General features: G+C 46.5%; 1 protein-coding gene across 4 annotated transcripts in view; it reads left to right on the top strand.

Annotated features, from left to right (window-relative positions):
* CDK14 (cyclin dependent kinase 14) overlaps window positions 1-22,953 on the top strand; it is a 601,685-nt gene that overhangs the window by 117,624 nt on the left and 461,108 nt on the right. The window contains exon 1 of one of the 4 annotated variants that reach the window (XM_040352391.1): window positions 4,834-4,968. The exons of the other annotated variants lie outside the window; for them this stretch is intronic. The gene's annotated coding sequence lies outside the window, so the exon portion shown is untranslated. Of the gene's footprint in view, window positions 1-4,833; window positions 4,969-22,953 lie in introns of those variants that run through there. 4 annotated transcript variants of the gene reach the window in all.

The following is a 22,953-nucleotide window of genomic DNA, read 5'->3' as shown; positions in this document are numbered from 1 at the left end:
TTCCTGATGAACCAGCTGTGAACCGGCCACAATTTCACAGCTGTTGGCCACCTCCTGCCTAACCATTCATCCATATAGCTTTGTCTAGACCTTGGCCATACACTGTACGAATTGTGGCCGGTTCTTGATGAACCAACTGTGAACTAGCCACAATTTCCTCAGTGAGTGGCCATGTTGGTCACCTCCTGCCCAACCATTCATCCATATAGTTTTGTTTAAAGCTTGGCATTCATCCATATAGTTTTGTTTAAAGCTTGGCCGTACACTGTACGACTTTTGTCTGGGTCCTGAGGAACCGGCTGGGATTTGCTTGGTGGGTGGCCCTGAGCCTCCTGTCAGAGCTCCCTCCAATTTGAAAAATTTGAAGGAGCCAGCCAAAAATGTGTTGGCTGAAATGTGGCTGTGCAACCATTGTTTGAGTATTTTGACATCTGGCGGTACCGGCTGTCAAAATACAATAGGCGCAGTGGGAGATTCATCCATATGTACAACATTAGTGTTGGTGTATGGCCAACTTAAAGGATACGTTCACTTTTTAGAAGGTAAAAAAATGTGCATTTATTATTTCTTGTTGCAGGAGCCTGTAAAGCTTTGCACCAGCGATCAGCAGATCATGCACCGACGCAGAGGCCGGTGCATGATCTTTTTGTTTTTTAAACCAGATACCTGGTTTTGGCAGGTACCTGCTCCCACTTTTGCCCTGATGGCTGCAGCGGATCTCTCGCCCCCAAAACTTTCTGGGACATGTCACAGGTCTCAGAAGGCTGCTGGACCATTCCGAAAGTGCAGGGTGGCTTCCGAATGCACAGTGGGAAGCCGGCAATGAAGCCGCAAGGAGTCGCAGCTGGCTGGCCACAGTTTACATGCCCATGCCAGGGACCTAGAGACCGGTGAACAACCAGCTCGGGCGAGGACAGGTGAGTGTCTTTTAAAAAAAAAAAAGTGAGCCGCTACTGTTTTCACAGAAGTGACTGTAGCTACCTTTTAACTGAAGTGTTGCAGTGGTAATTCCAATTTGCATTGTGGTGGGACTAAGACTGTTTAATCCGGCTAACCAGGACAAGGACAAGGGCCCTAATGACCAAGGGCATCTTGCTATGCATGAACAGTTGCATGTCACTTTATCTCTCCTTCCTGCCTTTTGTATACCTCCCCTGATTGCCTTCTACCAATGACCCTTTATTTTTCCTCCTCCCTAGGTAGAGATAAAATATAGATCAGGGGTGTTGAATTCCATTTCATCCCAGCCGCATCAGCAGTATGGTTGCCCATCTAGGGACAGTCGTATCTGGGATGTGCTTCATTCAGAGTTCAGGGTTTGGAAGTGCGCCTTGTACAGAGTGCAGAGTTCAGGAGTGCGCTATGTACAGAGTGTCAGGGGTGCGCCATGTACACATTTCAGGAGTGCGCTACGTACAGAGTTCAGGAGTGCGCTACGTACAGAGTGTAGAGTTCAGGGGTGTGTTATGTACAGAGTTCAGGAGTACGGTACGTGTATAGTTCTGCATTAGGTGCCTCTTATGTTAATGGTATCATTAGATCCTATAGAATGCAAAAGCTGCACTTAGAAGCACGTGGGCTCCATGCCAGGTCCCATCTCACTAGGAGGCCAGGCAGAAGGAAAACATTATGGGTGTTTATGCAAATGGAGATTTCAGCTTCAGCTTTTTCCTAGACGTTTGCATATATATATGTAAAAGCAATCAGACATCTGGGACTCTGCTCTGTGCGCTCGCCTTTCCCACTTGTTTGCATGTTATGCTGGTTAGATATTAACTGAGTATTTTGACTTTTCTTACTTATTCAGCCTCAATCAACCCAGTGCAGGCAGGCAACAGGTTCTCTTAAAGGGAACCTGTCATGTGCAAAAGGAGTTCTCAGATTAATGTTCTATAGGCACTTGCAGACTTCAGACCCAGAGCTCTGACATGTCTTCTGTATCACTATTCAATGGCCTTGACCTATTGGAAAGTGGGGTCACCAGGCTTGTCTCTGGTTTCAGGCAGATCTCTCCCTAACTTAGGAATGACTGCTACATCTGTCTGGCCAGTGGCTGGGAGGCGCAAGGAGCATCTGGTGATGTGACCTCCAGGGAGGTGTCCCAGGGAGGCAGAAAAACTCCCGGGGTCCTGAAGAAAGTCTGTGGTGCATGAGCCCCTGGAATGGCAGTTCAGGGGTGCCGTAATCTCACTGTGAGTGAGGGTCACTTTGAGTTATGGCACCTAGGTCACTGCACCATCACTTTTTTATTTTTACACCTGCCTCTGGAGCTGGGCCTTTTGGCTAGGACCAGAGGAAGGCCGGCCATGATTTCACAATGGCACCTAGCACTTTCTCAAATTCCCTTTTCCCCACTTTTTTGCTTGTCGTGTTTGTCACTTAATGTTTTTTTCTTTTTGGTTGTTGGGTTTGTACACGTTTCACATTTGATTAGTAGGGTGTAGGTCCTCGGGCCTGCCCTGAACGTCTTGGGGGAGGGGGGGGGACATGGCCTTCTGGCTTGGTTCACCCTTTCTCATGGGGTCTCCCTTCGGGGTAGCCCCACCTAGTACTTGGTCCATCTGGATCTCCCAAAGAACGGGGTCCATCTGGTTTCGGCCAGATGGACCATATGAAGTTCCCTGTCTGGAGCCTAACGCCCCAGGGAATCGGGTCAAAGGTCCATTTTCTTTGGAGGCGGACCATATCTACACCCTGTGCACTTTTTGTGTCTCACTTTTTGGTGTGTACTTTTTTTTTTTTTTTTTTTTTTTTTTTTATTGCACCGGGTGTAGTTTTTGGAGTGTGTTTACACACCACAGGCTTAAAAAAAAGGGGGGGGGGGGCTGATGGGGAAAAAAAAATATTTTTTGCTTGCACATGTTTGGATGATGGAAGGCAGCAGAGCTTTTGGTCATTTACTAAGTTCTGGAGAAACTCCACTCCACACATTCCAAAGTGGCCCAATAAAATATGCCCGTTAACGTCACAATGTGCATATGCATAATAACCTAGAAACGCCTTTTAACAGTGGCATATTTTTTTGCCCATGAGCCCTACTATGAATAAAGATGTGCTATTGCGGCAGGAAAGGTAATTACGACAACCTACGAGCGACAGGTCCTCTTTCTTATAGGCTTGCCTCCGAAGTGGCAGAATTCATGTATATCCTCCGGCAGCATTACTACTGCAGGGAGTTCATTCCACATTTCTTGCTCGTATGGCAGTTAGGGTTGCCACCTCAACAGAACACATATGAATTACACAGGTTCTGTGGCTGATTTAATGCAGGTAAGGCTCCAAATGAGTCTAATTACCACCTTAATTAGCCACAGAACCTGTGTAATTCATATGTGTTCTGTTTTAAAGGGATGAGGTGGCAACCCTAATGGCAGTCCATTGACCTGAATGGGCTGCCCCACACACACCTGTTGGTGTGAATCAAGCCTTAGCCTAGGTTTACATTGAGGGTGGGTTTGAAATCAAAATTTCAAACCGGCAATGCAGCCCGATTTTGGGGGCGAGTTGACGGACAGCTGAACCGTTCGAATCGTCGAATAGACATCTGTATTCAAAATCGACCCCTGAAGTTGCCAAAAATTGTACAGGAACTACCGATTTGGACGGTGACATTGCCGCCTTGATGCATCCTAAAACTTCTGACACTGACCCCCCCCCCCCCTCCCCGTTTTACTCACCTGAGCCCTTCGTTCCCACGGCGGATACGCGCTCTACCTCTCTGCCCGAGGTTCTTGGCTCTATATTGGATAGATTGATAGCAGTGCAGCCATTGGCTCCCACTGCTGTCAATCAAATCCACTGACGCGGACGCTGGGGGGGGGGGGCGGGGACTGAGTCTGGCATTCTGTGTCTATGCATGCAAAAGCCCCAGGGAGAGCGCTTCTCCTAGGGGGTTATATGATGTGGGGAGGAGCCACAAGGACCCCAGAAGACAAGGTCGGGCCACTCTGCACAGTGGAGGTAAGTATAACGTGTTTGTTATTATAAAATAAACAAAGGTTTACAATCCACTTTAACTCTAACCCCTTACGATGCATAGGGGCTCACTCATCATGTTATTTATATATATATATATATATATATATATATATATATATATATATATATATATATATAATTAATTATGCTTTTTTTTTTAATTCTTTCTAAATATCAAAGATTTTTTTGTACCATATATCGTTATAAATAAATACTGTAATTAATTTTGTATACTTTCCACTGTTCATTGTGCCCTTAAAGTCCAACTTATGGGCTATCTTTGCCCCTTGTTTTTTCTTTTATCTAACACCTTACACTAACGATTTTTTTTAATAAATTAAAAAATAAAAGCTAATCGAAAAAGCTAATAAGATTGAAAATACCTAGCAGGAAATTATGCAACAGATGAGTTTTTTTCTTTTGGTTAATAAAAAAAAGCTGTATAAAAACGTGCTAAAATTCCACGTAAAAACGTGCATAATAAACACTCAGATGCTACACTCAGGTGTGAACGCAGCCTAAAGGCTCGCCTCCCGAAGTGGCAGAATTCACGTGTATCCTGGCTGCATTACTACTGCAGGGACTGTATTTTTTTTGCAGGCGACTTCCCTTTCATACACTACACTACAAGGCAAGTCCATCCTCATCCCATGCTCCAAGAAATCCCTGCTAAGGCAGCAGAGCCTCTGCGGCTGGCCGGCTCCCTGCACACTGTATTATGTATTTTGTCTATACAGGGTTAGACGTGATGCCTCGGCATCCTTGGAGAATTGGCCACCTGCTGAGATCTCCCTGTTTTGCAGCTTGTGATTTCCCCCTCTCTCTCTGAGCCGTGTAGTACATCCTTCCCCCTTCCTTCTCTCAGCACCAGCATGTTGTGAATTCATTCGCTCAGCCCAGCCTGGCCTTACTGCAATCGCTGACAGCGAAGGGGGGACATGCCGAAGAGTTGCAGGTGAATCGGACAGAGAGAAGGGGCACAGCACAACGGTGAGTTACGGTTTATTAAGCTGCACGTAAATCCCCCCCCCCCCTTTACCCACCCCCAGGCACATACCTATTCCTTCCCTACGCCGCGCAAGGCGATCCACAGATCCCACGCCTTAAAACCGTGCAACACGGCCGCTTCTATGCAAAGCCTGATTTTAAATTATTCAAAGCAGAAGAGTAAATGTGATCCAGTTCTCGACTTCCAGTCCCTCGGGGGGAACACCTCGCTCCACCGGCTCTCTAGTTTATCAATAACAAGAAAAAAAAACATGGCAATCTTTTAAAAAAAGAATAATAATTTTCCGGTTGTATGATAGATCCAATCCACTATCAATCTACTGTATTCAGAGCATTTCAATGGGATAATCTGGTGAATGCAATAACCTACATAACAGTCTGATGACACTATAGTTTGGGGAAGCCTTGCAGCGCTGGGATTCTGGGTTCAGTTGACAGCAGGGGCTCGGTTTGCATGCTCTTCTCTTGTTCGGGGTGGGTTCCATCTGGATGCTTCCTGTACCGGTGATAATACACTCACCTGGGCTGCCAATTTATTAGGTATTGGGTTGGACCCCCTTTTGCCTTCAGACCGGCCTTCATTCTTCATGGTATATATTCAACAAGGTGTTGGAAACATTCCTCAGAGATTTTGGTCCATAATGACCTGAAGGCATCACGCAGTTGCTGCAGATTTGTCAGCTGAACATCCATGATGCGAATCTCTCATTCCACCACATCCCAAAGGTTCTTTATTGCATCCTTTTTCAACCAGGGTGCCTTGAGATTTCTTCAGGCTGGATTTACACTATTTTGGATGGGCTGGGTGTCCCTGCATCAGATTTGCTTATCGGGAGCCTGTGACTGGCTCTCTATGGAGCTGGTTCACACATCTCCGGAGCGGCTCCAAATTGCACAGAGTCCTGTGTGTCTTCTGGTCCGAATTCAGATCCGAATCCAGCCAGGGCTGTCTTAATGAGAGGGCACATCTGGGCACTGCCCAGGGGGCCCCTGTTTTTTGCCCAAAGCAGCTGGTCCTTGAGACCACGCTGCCCCAAAATTGGGGGCCCCATGATGGCACTGGGAGTGATAGATACACAGGGGAGGCAGTCCTAATGACTTTTTTTTTCCCTGTACATACCGTATTTCACCGCCGCTTCCGGGTATTTCTTCTGCGGGACTGGGCGTTTCTATCTGATTGACAGGCTTCCGACCGTCGCATACAGCGCATCACGAGTTGCCGAAAGAAGCCGAACGTCGGTGCAGCTCTATACGGCGCCTGTGCAACGACGTTCGGCTTCTTTCGGCAACTCGTGACGCGTAGTATGCGACGGTCGGAAGCCTGTCAATCAGATGGGAACGCCCAGTCCCGCAGAAGACATACCCGGAAGCGCCGGTGAAATACGGTATGTAGGGCTGGGAAAAAAAAAACAGATTGTTTTTTGGACAACTCGGCTGAATGTAATGTTAAAAAAATTTTTTTTTGGGTGAACCTACGCTTTAACAGGGACGCCACGGACCCCTGCTGTGAGCCGCTCCATGCTGTGATGTGAACCCAGCCTTAGGGGTGCCTTGGCAAAATGCCTAAAAATTGTTCCACAATTGCATACAAGCCGGTGTGTGGATGAAACCTGCCCTATAGTTACACAAAGCCTCAGGTTTTCATAGTACACCATTAAAACCTTCTAGCTGCCAACCTCCTAATGACCAATGGCATCATCAATTGATGAGGAGGAAGTCTGTTGCTTGCATATCATCTTTGTTTGACCCTCCCTGCCCCTCTCCATCGGCTTTGGGGTCTCATTAGCTGAGTGATGGAGAGAAATTAAGGCAGAAGAGAAACACTGTAATACTAGTCAGTACCAGGTTGCACAGGGCCGGCCCTACCATGGGACCCGATGGTACCATTGTACCCGGCAGCACTTTCACGGGGGCAGCAAATTGCCGCCCACACGCCATCCCATTTCGCCAGCTCCGCTCCACTGTGGGGTTAATTGCATGAATAGAGCCATAACAGGTCCTTTTTATACTCCTATATACATGTATAGAGCCAGGATAGGTCCACTTTAGTTATCATGATATAAAATAATGGATGTGGGGGCATTTTGGTGGGCGTATTTTTTTTTTCGGGGGGGGGGGCAGCATTTCATTCTTGGTACCAGGCAGCACAATGTCTTGGGCCGGCACTGAAGTTGCAGAAGTGTATTGGCTTTGGAGAATAAATCACCTCTAATGTTGGGTGTCCTATATGTATTGATGATGCATTATGTAAATCTATTTACTAGAATAGTTTTTTACATTTTAAAATGGGGTGCCTCAAGACTTTCTAGTATAATAATAATAATAATAATAATAAATGGATCCCCGTGTCAGTAAGGGGGTACTCCGGCAGCAGTAGACATGGCGGAGACTCCCGGAGCAGTCATCGGGTCTCAATCGCTGAAAAGCTGTGAATGGCACCAAGGCAGCAGACCTCTTGCACGTGGCATTCTCTCGTAGGCGGGCGATCACTCTGCTGGTTTGGTGCGAAACTTCGCCCTACGTCTCACGCAGGGGTGGGTAGCTCCTCCCACTTGAAGAAACTTTTCTCTTCACACGTGGCAGACGCATGTGGCTTCACCGCACGTACACCCAGGTTACAGCTACTTGAGGTTAACTCCTTCTTCACCACATGGTAAACACCCGACAATTCCTTGCTCTTGATAATAAAATTGAACTCACAGTTCTGTTGCCAGAGGTAACAGCCGATCCCGGACGAGCCCCCACGTGTGGCGCTACCCCCGCAGGTGCCGCTGGTTAGATTTGGGATGGCATGTTATGTTGCCTCTGTGATGTGTCTAGGGATGATGATGAGCAATGACGGAATGTCCAAACAGCAGGATGTCGTTTTCTGTGCTTTTATTACTTGCCCAACATGGCAAACGGTTAACTTGAGGTAGATAGAGAAAGGTTGGTGAAAGGAGAATTTGCAGATTCAGGGCTATGGATAACGGAAGCAGTCCTGCCTCCAATGGGACTTTAAATCACGTTGCCACTCCAGCCGGAGTGGGTATAGTGTACCTGGACAGGCCTCTCACACCGACCTGGTAGCCAGAGTATCACTCGGAACTTTTTGAGAAGGAACAAGTCTCTGCCACCGACTTGACTCTAATAGAATTAGAATCTGAAGTGGAACCTCCGCCACAGGCCCTCTACTCAGGAACGTAGACAATAGAGTGAATCCTCTCAATTTAATATAATTTGCCTGAATCTCCCTCAGGTAGACCTCTTGGTTTTGGGGTCACCGACTGACAAGTTGCAGCATACAACTTCTCAGTGTCCGGTCCCCCAGATCCCCGATGGATTGTCTAAGCCTTGTTGGATCACCTGCCTCCGGGCTCACCTCAGACCGACTCCCCACTAAACAGCACAACTCGCTTGGGATCTTCCTCTTGGAATGTGGGGACCCAGTAAGTCACTGGGGCCCCTTTGCAGCTTCAGTTGCTCCGGGCCCTGAGGGCCCAGAACTGGGATGACTGCGTAGGCCATCTCGCCGGGGCCTGTGGTGCGCGCACACCCTAAAGGTGGGTGCCGCACCTGGAATGAGCGAAGACCCCATAAAATGGTGTCTGCCCAAGAAATACCCTCCCCCAGCATACCCCGCGAGGGAAACACTCCTCTGATTGGCTGCTGGAGAAAGGCGCCTCCGCCTGGACGACTCTGGTGCCACCTGCTATCCAGAGATGGAACGGTATCTCTGGGACACAAAATGGAACCACAGAACAGCCCAGCCTGGCAGAAACCCAATTTACACAAATCAACATGGATGAGAGCAAAGTAACCCTCTCATCCTCCTCCAAATTTAACATAGCACCTGTACTGAAAGTACACAGGCGCTACACATTTAAAGGGTGCCTCTTCTGAAAAAATGTTAGGAACTACTTCTCTATTGGATGAGATGTGGTGAGTCTGGAGGCCATCGGAGTTCAGTGACCTCATTGTCCAGTGGTGAGATGATTGGAGCTTTGTGACATGGAGCATTATCCTGCTGGAAGGAGCCATCAGAAGATGGGGACACTGTAGTCATAAAGGGATGGACATGGTCAGTATTAATACTCGGGTAGGCCGTGGGGTTTAAATGATGCTCAATTGGTACTAAGTGTTCCAACAAAATATTACCCACACCATTACACCACCACCAGCCTGAACCATTGATTAAAGGCAGGATGGATCTATGCTCTCATGTCGTTTATGCCAAATTCTCGCCCTACCATCTGAATATCGCAGCTGAAATCGACTCATCAGACCAGACAACGTCAGACCGCTACACTCAAAAGCCCCTACGGGGAGTACCACTACACCTGAGAATTGGTAAGCTGCAATATAATGCTTGTTTTAAAGTCCATCTAAACTAAAAACTGAAAATTGTAATATATTACAGCTTCCTAGTACTTGGTATGGTGGCTGCACTAGATTATTATTATTTTTTTTCCCCAAGTTTCTTTTTGCTTTATTTTTACCTGGTAATCCTACAAATACCACACTTTCTGGTTAGCTACGTCACTCCTCCACTGTATCCCTGGAGGGAGCCAAGCTTCCTCGGCTGCTCTTCTAATACGGACTCCTAACTTGTCTGTATCTCCATCTCTGTTGGAGGGGATGTTCTGCTGAAAACTGCAACTCAATCTCCAAACTTGTCACTTCAGGTGACTCTCCAGCAGCAATAATTGGAGATTTCGATGAGTTGCCTGATTTCACAGAACATCGGCAGTGTATACAGTACGGTAAAAGAAAAGCTAGCTGTTTTGACAGAACATCGAGTAGGGAGGAATAAAGTTGTTGCCGCCTTGGAGACGGCCATGTTGTCTAGTGTTGGGCGGACTAACAAAACGTCCACTCATTATATGGTGTACCATACTGTATACGCTGCCAGTGTTCTGTGAAAACAGGCAACTCTTCAATCTCCAATTATTGCTGCTGGAGAGTCGCTGGAAGTGACGTGGTTGGAGATTTTGGAAAGGTTGGCGTTTTCAGCAGATCGCCATGAAGGAAGATATTAGTCGGTGCAGGTTACCGGAAGAGACAAGGATACTGCATTTCCGGCAAGATCTTACAGGTATTTGCTGATAATGTTCTTGGCTTAAAAGGAGAAGAATAAGAAACTAATGTAGCCACCATTTCTAAGGACTGTAAACTGCAACATGTTAAATTTTTTTCTTGGGTATAGCTTATCCTTTAAAGCAAATCTAAATTCAGAAAAGCTTACCAGTCTTTAGATTTAGTGCCTGTTTTAGTTTTCGTCAAGAGATCCTGCATGGTGAACACTTCCTGTTTTAGGGTGACAACGCATACTGTACTCTATGTATGGAGGATCTGCATTGTCGCCCTAGGACAGGACATATGTTAGGACTGGAAAACACAGACTGTAGACCCAACAGATGGTGCACAGTCCACATGAGCTTTGCAGCTTAACTGCAGAAAGGAAATGGGAACGTTATACAGAAAAAAGACATAGAATGCAACCATAGATGCAGCCACAAACTTATAAACAGCCCTCAAAAAATCCACTCGCCTGCTCGCATTTTGCGAGTGGATTTTGAGGGCTGGCGAGCAAGGGCTGCCTGGGAAGCTGGGGGGTGAGCACTGCCGTCATGCGGCAGTCCTTCTCCCAGTGCTCGTGGAGGGGGAAGAGAGGAGAGTGGGCGGCTGGATCATCAGAGCGCAGGGAACATCACTGGCGGCTTTCATTTCAATTGCCGTGTGTTCCTTGCACTCGCTGTCACACACAACCCTGCCTCCTGGTCCCGGGAATTTTATAGACGAATCTCCCATCCAATCATGAGTGAGGTGTGTCAAAGTTCCCTGGCCAGGGGGCGGGGCTGCATGTGTCGGCGAGCGGCAGGAACACACAGCAATTGAAATGAAAGCTATGATGTTCCTCGGTGCGCACAGATATACCTGTACTAAGAAAAGAGAAGGTTTGGCTACTGCAGTAACAAGCCTAGCCTAGTAGTAGTTTTTTTTTTGTGTTGTTATGGGATTAAAGTTCTGGTGCCCTATGGCCCGACTGTTACATGTTGTACTTGTGGACCCCAACAGTACATAGCGGAAGTTGGTTTGTGAAGGGTGGTCTTTACTTTCCTCGTACCCCCAGTTTCTGATGCGTATTTCCAGTCTACAACCAAACCTATAGCATGTCTACAGTCTCTGCCCACCATTTCCTCTAATGCCCCTGGTGCCCAACTTGTGGCCCAAAGGCTACATGCGGCCCTTTGGTGTCTGCAGTGCGGCCCTCTGACCCACCAGTCAGCAGTGGTAACATGTCCCCGGTCTCTGACAGCCTGACTGCAGTCTCCAACAACTCCTGTAGCACAGTCTATGACATCTCTTCTTGTAAGTCTTCAGTCTTTGACAGTCATTTGTAGCAATACATACATGGTGATATCACGGGCTGAATTTGAGGCCCCATATACCTTTTGTAAGTTGACAACCACTGCTCTAGTATGTCAGTATAACGGTAGAATGTTAGGCCTTGTACACACGGGCAAACATGTCTGATGAAAACGGTCCGCCGGACCATTTTCAGCGGACATGCCCGCCCGGAGATTTCTGTATGATGGCTGTACACACCATCATACAGAAATGCGTGCGTACACGATACGCGGTGATGAGGCCGCGACGATGACGCGGCGACGTGCGCGGCCCTGGCAGTTGAATGCTTCCACGCATGCGTCAAAGTCATTCGACGCATGCGAGGGATGGCGGCCGCTCGGACATGTACGATAAGTCTGTACAGACGACCGAACATGTCCGACGGACAGGATTCCAGCGGGCATGTTTCTAAACATGTTTTGAAACATTTGTCCGCTCGAAAACGGTCTGGCGGACAAATGTACGCTGGAAACCTGTCTGCTCGGCCGTACACACGACCGAACATGTCTGCTGAAACTGGTCCGCAGACCAGTTTTTCAGCAGACATGTTCGGTCGTGTGTACGGGGCCTTAGAGTAATGCCTTGTACACACGTCGGACTTTTGACACTGCAAAAGTCCGCAGAACAGGTTCTCCATCTAAGGTCTGTCTGACTTCTGACAAAAAGTCAGATGGAGGCTACACACGGCCGGACTTTCCGAAGGGGGGGGGGGAAGCCCGTCAGACTTTTTTTCTTGGAAAGTCCGGTCGTGTGTATGAGGCATAACTCTGAGAAAAAAAACATTCCCCTCTGGGTGATCTATGTACATTGCAAGGATTTTAACAAACTTTGTTGCAGATTGCTACCTTTTTGTTATTTGAAGAAATAATGGTCTGTGTTCATTTGCAAAATGAATGTGAATAGTAATTATAAAATCATCCAGTTGCTGCACTTGCAGGGCTCCAATGAGGAAAGCGGCAGGGTCTGCATCCCTTTTTATGAGATTTCCCCTTGGGAGTATCTTGTCAAAAATTGCATTTTTGTTGCAGGGGATACTCAAAATGTTTTACTATCCAAAGGTAAAACAACAAGGGCAGAAGATGTAATAGATGGAAAGATGAAAAAATGAAAGTTTCACTTTAAGTTCTACTGTTCTGACTCAGATTGTTGTGAAGCGACTTATCCCTTGTGAGACTTATACATGCCAGACCTCTATGCCTAGCAGATATAATCAGTGGACAATCCTTATCAGATAGCTTGAACTCGCCAGTACCGATTCTATTCACAGAAGTTGCTTTAATCCAAAACATCAGAATACATCAGATGACAGGTTACAGCAGATGAACAGGTTGTAGTATTGTGTGGTCAAAAGATGATACAGTCTGTAGCTTACTTATGCAGAATACATGTGGCCATGTTGCATGAGGCCTGTTAAACTGTTCTCCATTAGACAGGAAATACAAACTCAGGAAGAAGGGTGGAGCATTACACAGAGAGGAAGTGTGTCATAGATCAAACAAAGAAATACAGAAAACTTTGCATTGCCACAAAAGATCACTAGATGGCAGCATGTAAAGCAAACCTAACATCCATAGAAAATGGTTAAAGCGGATGTGCCATGAAAAATATTAAAAGCCAGTAGCTACAAATACTGCAGGTGCTGACTTTTAATATTAGGACACTTACCTGTCCTGGAGTCCAGCGACGTCCGCAGCAGAGGACGAGCAATTGCTTGTCACTCTGCTGCTCCCCCCGCCATCCTCAGTGAGGGAACCAGGAAGTGAAGCGCTCCGGCTTCACTACCCGGTTCCCTATGGCGCATGCGCGAGTTGCGCTGCGCCGCTGATTGGCTCCCGCTGTGCTCTGGGAGCCGAGTGTTCCCAGAGCACAACAGGGGGAGGACGGGAGGTGACGTCCCCCCCTGCAGTAAACTGCAAACTGTGTGCCCGGAAGTGGGTGCAAATACCTGTCTTTAGATAGGTATCTGCACCCCCCTGAAAGGTGTCAAATGTGACACCGGAGGGGGGGAGGGTTCTGATCAGCGTGAGTTTCACTTTAGGGTGGAGATCCGCTTTAAGAGAAACAGTATTGTATATAACAAATCTATGCCCATTGGGCGGCACATCAACCCACTGAGAAAAAAAAACCACACACAAAAAACCCAGAGGAAGGCAAGAAAACTCCAATAAAGCATGATCCAATTCGCTTAGAAAAAAAAAATCCTTCCTGATCCCCTAAGAAGCAATCGGATTTTCTCTGGATCACCATGATTGGGATCTGGTCCCAGCAGCTACTGATTGTTGATGGGGATCCACAGCAGTCTTTGATGGGTCAGTCGCTGTGCTGGGAGCGCACAGTGTGCACACTTTCAGTACAGAAACATCAGCTGCCCAGTAACACCTGCGGCTGGTAAAGCCCACCCTTTTGCCACTGTACACTATAAATTATGTGGGCGGCAACAGGTTGGGGTTAAAGGCTTGGGCCCCTTTCACCCCCCTGCACTGCGGTAATGCAAGTTACATGCAATAATGTGCCGCTGTGTCATTATTTGCAAATTCCATCCCAGAGCACTTCCATAACGCTCCTACTTTTTATTGCTCTGCGTTAGAAAAAAATGATGCAGGTTGGATTTTCCGCCCGTTGTGGTGCATTCGGAAACTCATTCAAATGAATGAAATGCATGTTAATACACCACAAAACAATGTTAACTGCAAAGGACCACCCTGGTGTGAACGGGGCCTCATGGTTCCTGGCTATGAAACCAGCGTGTTCATAACTGTTAAGCATCACAGTTCAAGGGAAGGTTGCCAAGGTCATTTTACATGAATTAATTTGACAGAACTAAAGATTGTAAGTAAATTAAAGCGGATCTGGCTGTAAAGAGATCCTAAAGAGGAACTGCAGTCTACTCACATGATTTGTAATAAAAACATCTTTGCATTCTGAAGCTTCCCTCCAACCACTTTTACATATTTTATATATACTGTGATTTTGTACTTGTCAAATATGCTGCAGAAATCTCCCTCCACTGAGTCTGGCTGCAAACATTTTTAACTGTGTGCAGCTGAAGCTCACCTCAATGCATTGTATGGAGGGCGAAGGGACTTGTGGACATCGCTGGATAGAGATGGGGTTTGGGTAAGTATTAGGGGGTGCTGGGGGCGGCTGCTGCACACTTTACAACTCCTTTTATTAACTCTTTGGGGGCCTTCAAACTTGAAGAGCGCTGGGGTGAATAGATCCGAACACAGTGTCGGCATTCGGATCCGGGCACCCGCTCCTGCCCACGTGTCAAACTTTGACTTGTGTCTGTGCCCATGCATCCACTTCTATGGGCTGCCTGCACGCAGCTTGGAGGTGGATACACATCCATCTGCTCTGCCCGGAGGATGGGAGTAATTGCCCATCTGAATGAGGCCTTTAAAGCAGAGTTCCGCCTAATTTTATTTTATTTTCAGCAGCTACAAATACTGCAGCTGCTGACTTAAAATAAGGACACTTTCCTGTCCAGGGCGCAATGTCGGCACCTGAAGCCGATCTGTCTCTCGGGTGAAGGTGCCACCATCTTCGGTAAGGGAATTAGGAAGTGAAGCTTTGCGGTTTCACAGCCTGGTTCCCTAATGCGCGACCCCCACTGGTCCCTGCTGTCTTCTGGGACCTGTGTGACGGAGGCAGTGTTGCCAACCGCCAGTATTTTTACTGGCAGCCAGTAAAAAAACAGGCAAATTTCCTCCAGTAAAGGTAAAAGGTTGCCAGTAAAAAATATGGCTGTGATGCTCGGCTTGGTCCGGAGCCGGCTGGGACCATGCGAGTGCTTACTATAGTGTAATCGGGCAGCTCTGGCGGAGGCGGTGCCCGAGCACGTCGTGTGATGTCATGGTGCAATGGAGCCAACCTGGGCCTCCTGTGCAGGTCGGCGGTATGGGAGCAAGGCAGGCTGAGACCAGAACCGTCAGTGCTGTTTAGCCTTGGCTTGGAGAGAGACTATCTCTGTGACTCAGGGGAAGGGATGTGTCGTGTCGGCGAAGTGTCATCTGTGCTGCTGCACACTGCTGTCGGTGTCACTGTGAGAGTCAATTTTGTGTATGTGTGCCGCCCATTCTAATTTCTTGCCCTCCTGAGGCCGGTCCCTGAGCTACTTACTCAATATATAAAAAAGAAAATGTTTTTTGCCTTATTATCTACCTAACTCATATTGCTAATTGCATATTGTAGTAATTTTTGGGTGTTGTGTCAGTAATTTCATCTGACAGGTTGGCAACACTTGACGGTGGAGGCGCTGAACGTGGCGTAGATGGCCACCGGTGGCTTGGTTATCTATGCCTGGAAGTGGGAGAAAAAAACCTGTATTAAGCCTCGTACACACGCTCGGTTTACTCAGCAAGAAAACTACTGGCAGAGCTTTCTTGCCGAGTACCGAGCGTGTGTACGAGGCTTTGAGGTTTCTCGACAAGAAAACTGCCCAGAATCTAGATAAGAAAAATAGAGAACATGTTCTCTATTTTTCTCGTCGTGAGATACTCTGCAGTTTTCCTGCCGAGAAACCCGAGAGTGTGTATACTTGCCTGTCGGCATGGAAACCCGCGCATACTCGAAATTACTTTGATGCATGCACGATAGCTTCCTAGGCATAGGTGGGGTGCAGCAAGATGGCGGCGACGGCATCGAATGTGACGAGCGCATGCTCGTCGTACACGATGACGTCACCGCGTTCTTGCCTTTCAAGAGATCCGCGGTTCTTTTGAAAGGAGTGTCTGTACACTCGGGCGGCAAGAGATTCTTGCCAAGAATCTCGTCAGGAAAAACGTGGGTTTTTTCCTAACGAGATTTTGGCCCGTGTGTACAGGGCTTTAGACGGGTATCTGCATGGTATCTGGTTGGAACTTCGCTTTAAGGCAACACGTATATTATGAATTGGCTGCGTTTTGCACCACAATGGATGAAAATGTTTTCATAACGTATACCACATTATGTGATGTATGCATTGTGGTGCACTGCTCTACTGCACAATGGGGTGCCATTTAAATGGCAACGCAACATGCCACACGTAGAGCAGATGCATTGTGGCAACACGCATTATTGCATACATTTTTGGGTACATTGCCAGAATGCAGAAGTATGAATGGGCCCCTAACTTTTTTTTAACAGTAGTTTAACATGGGGGGTTCTTACTAATTAAGCAGACCTTGCATTGAGTGTAAGGTCCACTTTAAGGAAATGTCCACATAATCACGGCCAACCTTAGAGAACATATGTCATCATTACACAATCCTCCAAGGACAGGCTGCATCCACCATATAAAATGACTTTTGTTGACTTCATTTGTATTGCTTAACTGTAAAGATCCAGTTTTGCTCGTCTTGCACACCTACCATTGAATTTGTGAGTTATTATTGTGCTGTGTTTTTTTTTTTTTTTTTCTTCCTCACTATAGACAATGGATGAAATCAATGTCTTCTTGCTGTGATATCTTCTGAATGTTGCATCTGTTGCTCGCATTGATCACAAGTTATAGGATCCATATAGAGGAGGACGCACTGACGCACATATGAGTTTTTAGAATTGTGTTTTTTGTAATTAAAGAATATGTGCCGAGCGAGGAGAAGGCTGTATGTGGGCTGCCGAAAGCCTGGAGCTGTAAGAAATAATTAACTATTCATCCTAAGTAAAGATAGATTTAATAACGTTCATGTTCCATTCAGGGGAAGTGACCAGAATAATCCGAGACAACAGAATGAGAAGTATCTGTCTCTGGATTCTCCTCGGTTTTGGCTTGGAGGGAGAAAGCTTGCTGAAGAATTAGCTGCCAACATTTTCAGAATCATTTTCAGGGGCATTCTGCTGCTGAGTTGGGCCGTTTAAAGGGTCTTTCCACCCACAACTGAGGTTACGTTGTTTGGTAGATGTTGGAGAGTATGGCTTTGTTCATACGGGCATACTTAAAGCGGTTCTAAAGCCTGAACATTTCTTGAATTAAGGTAAAACATGTTTGGGCATCAGTATTTTTACTTTTGTAGCACCCTGATGTTTAGGCAGGGTTGCTATTAAATTAATTTGCCAAATGACAGTTGCCTTGGCCAATTGTTAGGAGGTCAATTGATTTCCCCCCAATTCTGGAATTGCTGCACTTCTCTCTTCTGTCACTAGGTGGCCTGGTATCTGGTGACATTAGATAAGACAAGGGCATTGCAAGGACAGATTAGGAATGAATGAGGTGTCTCAGCCAATGGGCAGGGATTTTCTTGGGTCCCTTGGCCTGCTGGGAGAGCCTATTTATTTGGGTGGAGTCAGGTGACTGGAGGTCTGAGCATGTGTTATATTGTCTCCGGGATAGGCCTTAGGTTTCTGAACTAGCAGCCTGGGGGAACCGGCTGCTAGGCTATCTGAGAGCAGAAGTAGTGCAGGGTTGGGACTGGGGGCTTGTAGTCCAACCAGAAGTAACGTTTTCGCTGGCCGGGGAACCCATCGTGGTTGGAGGTAGAGGGGAAGCCGTCACCACAAAAGGACCATCTACCTTTCTACCAGAGACCATTGTGAGTAAGCTGAGTCCAGTACCAGAGCAGAGACATGTTTGTGTGTGTGTGTGTGTGTGTGTGTGTGTTTTTTTTACAATGACTTTAAAGTGTCTGGAGAATAAACTGGTGGTGTTTCATTTTAGGGGACAGATGAACAGAAAATAGTGTTTGGTCCCTTTCACGCAAACGTTTTGATCGGATCCACCTGTCCGTTTTTTAGGCGTACCCGATCAGAACATCTGTAGCTCTCTGTGGAGCGGTGGATGTCAGCGGACACCCGCCACCATCCAATCTGGGCCACTAGAAACGGACAAATAAGGGACCGTTCCCCATCCATCCGGCGGAATGAGATGACAGTCAGATATAAACGGACAGGTGATCCCAGGCAGACTTTGGAGTACGACTTTGGATGGGTGCGACTTGGATATGACTTTGGCTTTGATCAGTGAACAACTGTTCCACTCTATAACATTTAGGTACGACTTTATTTCAGGTGCAAGCTTTTGAGGGTTAACATTGAAGTCTGTTGCCCTCAAGTTGCATTAAAGTCAGACCAAAGTAGTGCAAAAACCACTTTGAAGTCGCTGCGCCTTTTAAGTCATACAAATATAAATGGTTTTCATTGAAAAATGACTTGTAATGCGACTTTGACGTCCAAAGTCGCACAAGTATGAATGAAGCCTTAACACTGGTGTTTTGCTCTTGGTCTCCCTGTCAATTAGTATCAAGTATTTCGCAGTGCAGTCAGATGTTGTATGATGGAACATATATTTTTTTAACAGTGTAATTGACTGTTTATTCAGTACTGTACTCCGATATGAATTTTACACATGCAATACAGATCGTTGTCCGAAGCAGTTAGAAGTGTCCACATTGATCTGTTTGCTTTTGTTGCCCGGATCTCTGTAGGGAGTTCTATGATAAGATGGGATGAGAGGTGCTTGTTATGTTGCAGCGTCTCCATAGTCCGTAGTCGGCTCTGGGTAGATGAGATGTCTCCATTAATCATCTCACATATCCTGTATTCCCTTCATGAGCCAATCATTCTTCCGGAGAACAAAGTCGCAGAATTGCTGTTTTGATTGAAAGGCTGTCTGCCATGGAACTGACATGCCTTGTGTCACATCGGCTTCATAATTTGCCGTGACCTCTCTGCTTCTCTGTGCCGGCGTTCCCTTCCTCTCCTTTTTTTAGCTGTTTTCAGTTGTCGGAGAATATAATTGCGTTCTCCTATAGTCTTCCTCTAATGATAATTTGGGTGTTCACGTCTGTAGCATAATTTCTTGAATTTCAGCTATGAATTTATATCCTTAAAGTGGAGTTCCACCCATTTTTTTATGTTTGTCTGTGCTGCATGCCCTAATCTCAGTGTTCAGAATGGACAATTTTTATTTATTTTGTTGCTTGTAAATACCTTTTATTTTGTAGTCCTTCATTACTTCCTCCTCCTTATTAGCCTAGGCTATTAAGTCACAAGGCTATTCGCAAGGGTTTCTGGGATAGGCATCATGTATCCCAGTAGTCCTTGCAAATAGCCTATTTGCATAGAGAAGAGGCGGCAACTTCATCTAACACTCCCGCTGCTATGGAAACCTGACTGAAACCTATTACATCGCTTGTGCAGCACTGAGTATGTGCGAGATCTGCAAGGCTGAAATCCAGGAAGTCATACAGTCTGGCTTCATGATGCCCACACTTAAGATGGCCACGGTCTATTTCTAGATTATAAAAACTAACTAAATGCTCTAACAACCTAACAAAACGGACCTTAGTTTACAGACTAACTTTACTAGACTACATTAAGCTTGTGTATTACAGGGGTATTTATATTTAAAAAGTGAAATTGTGGGTGGAACTCCCCTTTTAAAGCAGAACTCGAGACTGATATTGAACAAAACAAAAAAATGCCAGTCCTTTATTAACCCCCTTGGCGGTAAACCCGAGCGTGACTCGGGGTTGGTTTTCAATGTTAGGATCGGTAACCCCGAGTCACGCTCGAGCTGGACGTGCAGAGTGTGCAGCGGCGCGGCTTACCTTCTCGCTGGATCCACAGGCAAGTTACTTACCTTGTCCCTGGATCCAGCGATGCCACCCCGCTGTGTGAGCGAGCGGGTCCTCCGTGTCTCCCCGTGTGCCGCCGATCTCCGTTCCCTGCGACGTTACGACGCACGGGAGCGGAGAACGGCGCCAATTTCAAAAAAGTAAACAAACACTTTACATACAGTATACTGTAATCTTATAGATTACAGTACTGTATGTAAAAAATACACACCACCCTTGTTCCTAGTGGTCTGCCCAGTGTTCTGCATGTACTTTTATAAAAATAAAAAATGTCATTTCTGCCTAAAAACTGTAGATTGTCCAAAAGTGTCCCTTTATGTCAAAAATGGTTTTAGATCAGCTAGAAAACAGCGATAATAAATTATAATCACTTGCAGAAATGTGCGATAGCGATTTGTGGGGAAATTCGTCATAAAAAAAAAAATGACAGCGACAATTCTGCAACGGAGTACATTTCAGTGATTTTGAGTTGATTACATTATTGAATAATTTTTATTATTATATTATTATTTCTTATAATTATTTATAATTTTTTATTATATTATAATTTATAATTTTGTTTTAAAAAAAAAAATCATACCCGGGATGCCTACAAGACTCTTGCTTGGTCAGATTTAAGTGAGTTCTTTCTAAAAATTACAGGCCTACAGTATAAAACGCCAAATTTCCTTGCAAAATAATTGTACTGCTTTTGGTACGTAATTCCAGACAGAATCATACCGCCAGGGAGGTTAAAATCACTTGATTACACGTTGTGTTGGTTTTTGAAGAGTGATCCACAGTGGATCTCTTTTTAGAGAGTCGTGCAAGTGCAGCTGACCGCCGGTGGTGTCACCTTCTGAATGCAAGTTTTTTTTTTTTTTTTTTATATATTTTTTTTTTATTTATTGGTTTGTAGACAGTTGGAGGTTTGCTGTGGGTTTCCTGCTGTAGATGACTGCTGGGGTTCTCCTTAGATGTCAGATCAGCCTCACTGCTTGAACGTCGCTGGAAACCTCCGTAATAATCTGTCAACTCTGCTACTTCCAGTACTATTTGTAGCCATGTAAAGTATACAGGATGTGTATAATGTCCGTGTGATGCATTGGCTCGCACAGTACAGAGGACTTTCTAGTTGGCAATTCAGTTGGTGCCTATAATATACATGCAAATTGTTGCTATTTTGGTGGAACGTGCAATCGCATTCATGCGTCTGACTGCTGGATTATGTTGCTGTGAAGTCAATTAATATTTCTGAAAATAGCACTTTCTGTGCCTTGTGGCATGTGAAGTTGTTAAAGGTCTACCAGCAAGGCGAGGCAATGGCTTTTTAAAGGGAAATTGTTGATTGTTTGGTAATTTTATGTTACCTTTTTTTTTTTTTTTTTTAAAGTGTATTTTGTGTGTGTACTCGAGAGAGGAGCCGGACTGCAGGAGTTGGGAGTAGGCAGGCCTCCCCCAGAGGCAATCTGCCACCTTTCTCCATGCCCCGGGTGGCAATGGCGGGTGTGTGAGGGGGTCCTCCCACACAACCCGCCCTACCTGCTCCGCTTTGAAGCCCAACGGGGCAGAGGGACTCCCTATAAGGGAGTGAGAGGATTAGCCCGCTCAACCAGCACCGTTAGTCCTTCACCTCTCTTTTTTTTTAGAGACCGCGTGGTCAAAGTGCGTGCATGTTAACCCAATTTCGAGTGCGTGTAAGTGTGGTGGTTTTTGTGGGAGGGGGGTGGGCGTACTAAGCGCAGGCTTACCTTGCATAGCACACCCACCGGGAGCCGGGCTGAGACCACCAAACTCAATTCACATGTAGCCGAGACCGGGATCCGAACCTCTAGCTGCAGAGGTGAATGCTTGTCAGCGCAGTGCCAATCACGTTGAGCCACCGCAGCTCCTTTTTTTTTTTTTTATGTTTTTAAGTGCACAAGCCTATTTTATTTTCCCATTTTTGCAATTATTTGTGCAAAATCTTTATAAACAAATTAATATCCGATCGTGTGTACAGAACAGTGGCGGCTGGTGCTCAAATTTTTTTGGGGGGGGGGGGCGCAAACGAAAAAAAAATTGCAGCCTCACTGTGCCCATCAAATGCAGCAACTGTGCCATCAATTGTCACCACTGTGCCATGCCATCAAACGCAGCCACTGTGTCATCAATTCGCACCACTGTTCCATGCCATCAAATGCAGTCACTATGCCATCAAACGCAGCCACTGTGTCATCAATTGTCACCACTGTGCCATGCCATCAAAGGCAGCCGCTGTGCCATGCCATCAAAGGCAGCCACTGTGCCATGCCATCAAACGCAGCCACTGTGCCATGCCATCAAACGCAGCCACTGTGCCATGCCATCAAACGCAGCCACTGTGCCATGCCATCAAACGCAGCCACTGTGCCATGCCATCAATTGTCGCCACTGTGCCCTTTAATTGTCGCCACTATGCCCATTGATGTGACTGTGACTGTGGCCTTTAATTGTCGCCACTGTGCCCATTCATGCCGCTGTGCCAATTGTCTCCATTGTGCCTATTGTCGCCACTGTTCCCATTGATGTTACTGTGCCCATTGATGTTACTGTGCCCATTGATGTTACTGTGCCCTTCGTCACCGCTGTGCCCTGTAAAATGCCCCTTTCCCCCCCCGCCCGGCACTTAACTTTACTGTAGTCGGCCATCCATGTCCCTCGATGTCTTCTCCCGCCCTTGATGAAGCTTCAGCCAATCAGGTTACCGATAGCCAGAACCGGTCAACCTGATTGGCTGAGACGCCTGTCAGTCTTATCCATGGAACACACCCCGGTACGGTCCCTGGATAAGCATCCGGAAAGGCTGAGGGCTGTACTCGGAAAGCCTATCAGAGCCAACCAGCTGCCGTTATTCAGGTGGTCGACGCACATGTCTGGCCATATGAATAGACCAGCGGTGACAATAACATTGATTCATGCAATGGATGAATCAATGTTATTAGTCAGTGGTGTGTGCGGGAGCCAGAGGGGGTGGCGCTCCAGCGCCCTCTATGGACGAACCGCCACTGGTGCAGAAGTCCTT

The sequence above is a fragment of the Rana temporaria genome, chromosome 5, assembly GCF_905171775.1.
Source record: "Rana temporaria chromosome 5, aRanTem1.1, whole genome shotgun sequence".
NCBI classification, from domain to species: domain Eukaryota; kingdom Metazoa; phylum Chordata; class Amphibia; order Anura; family Ranidae; genus Rana; species Rana temporaria.
This window is presented reverse-complemented; position numbering and strand designations above follow the sequence as displayed.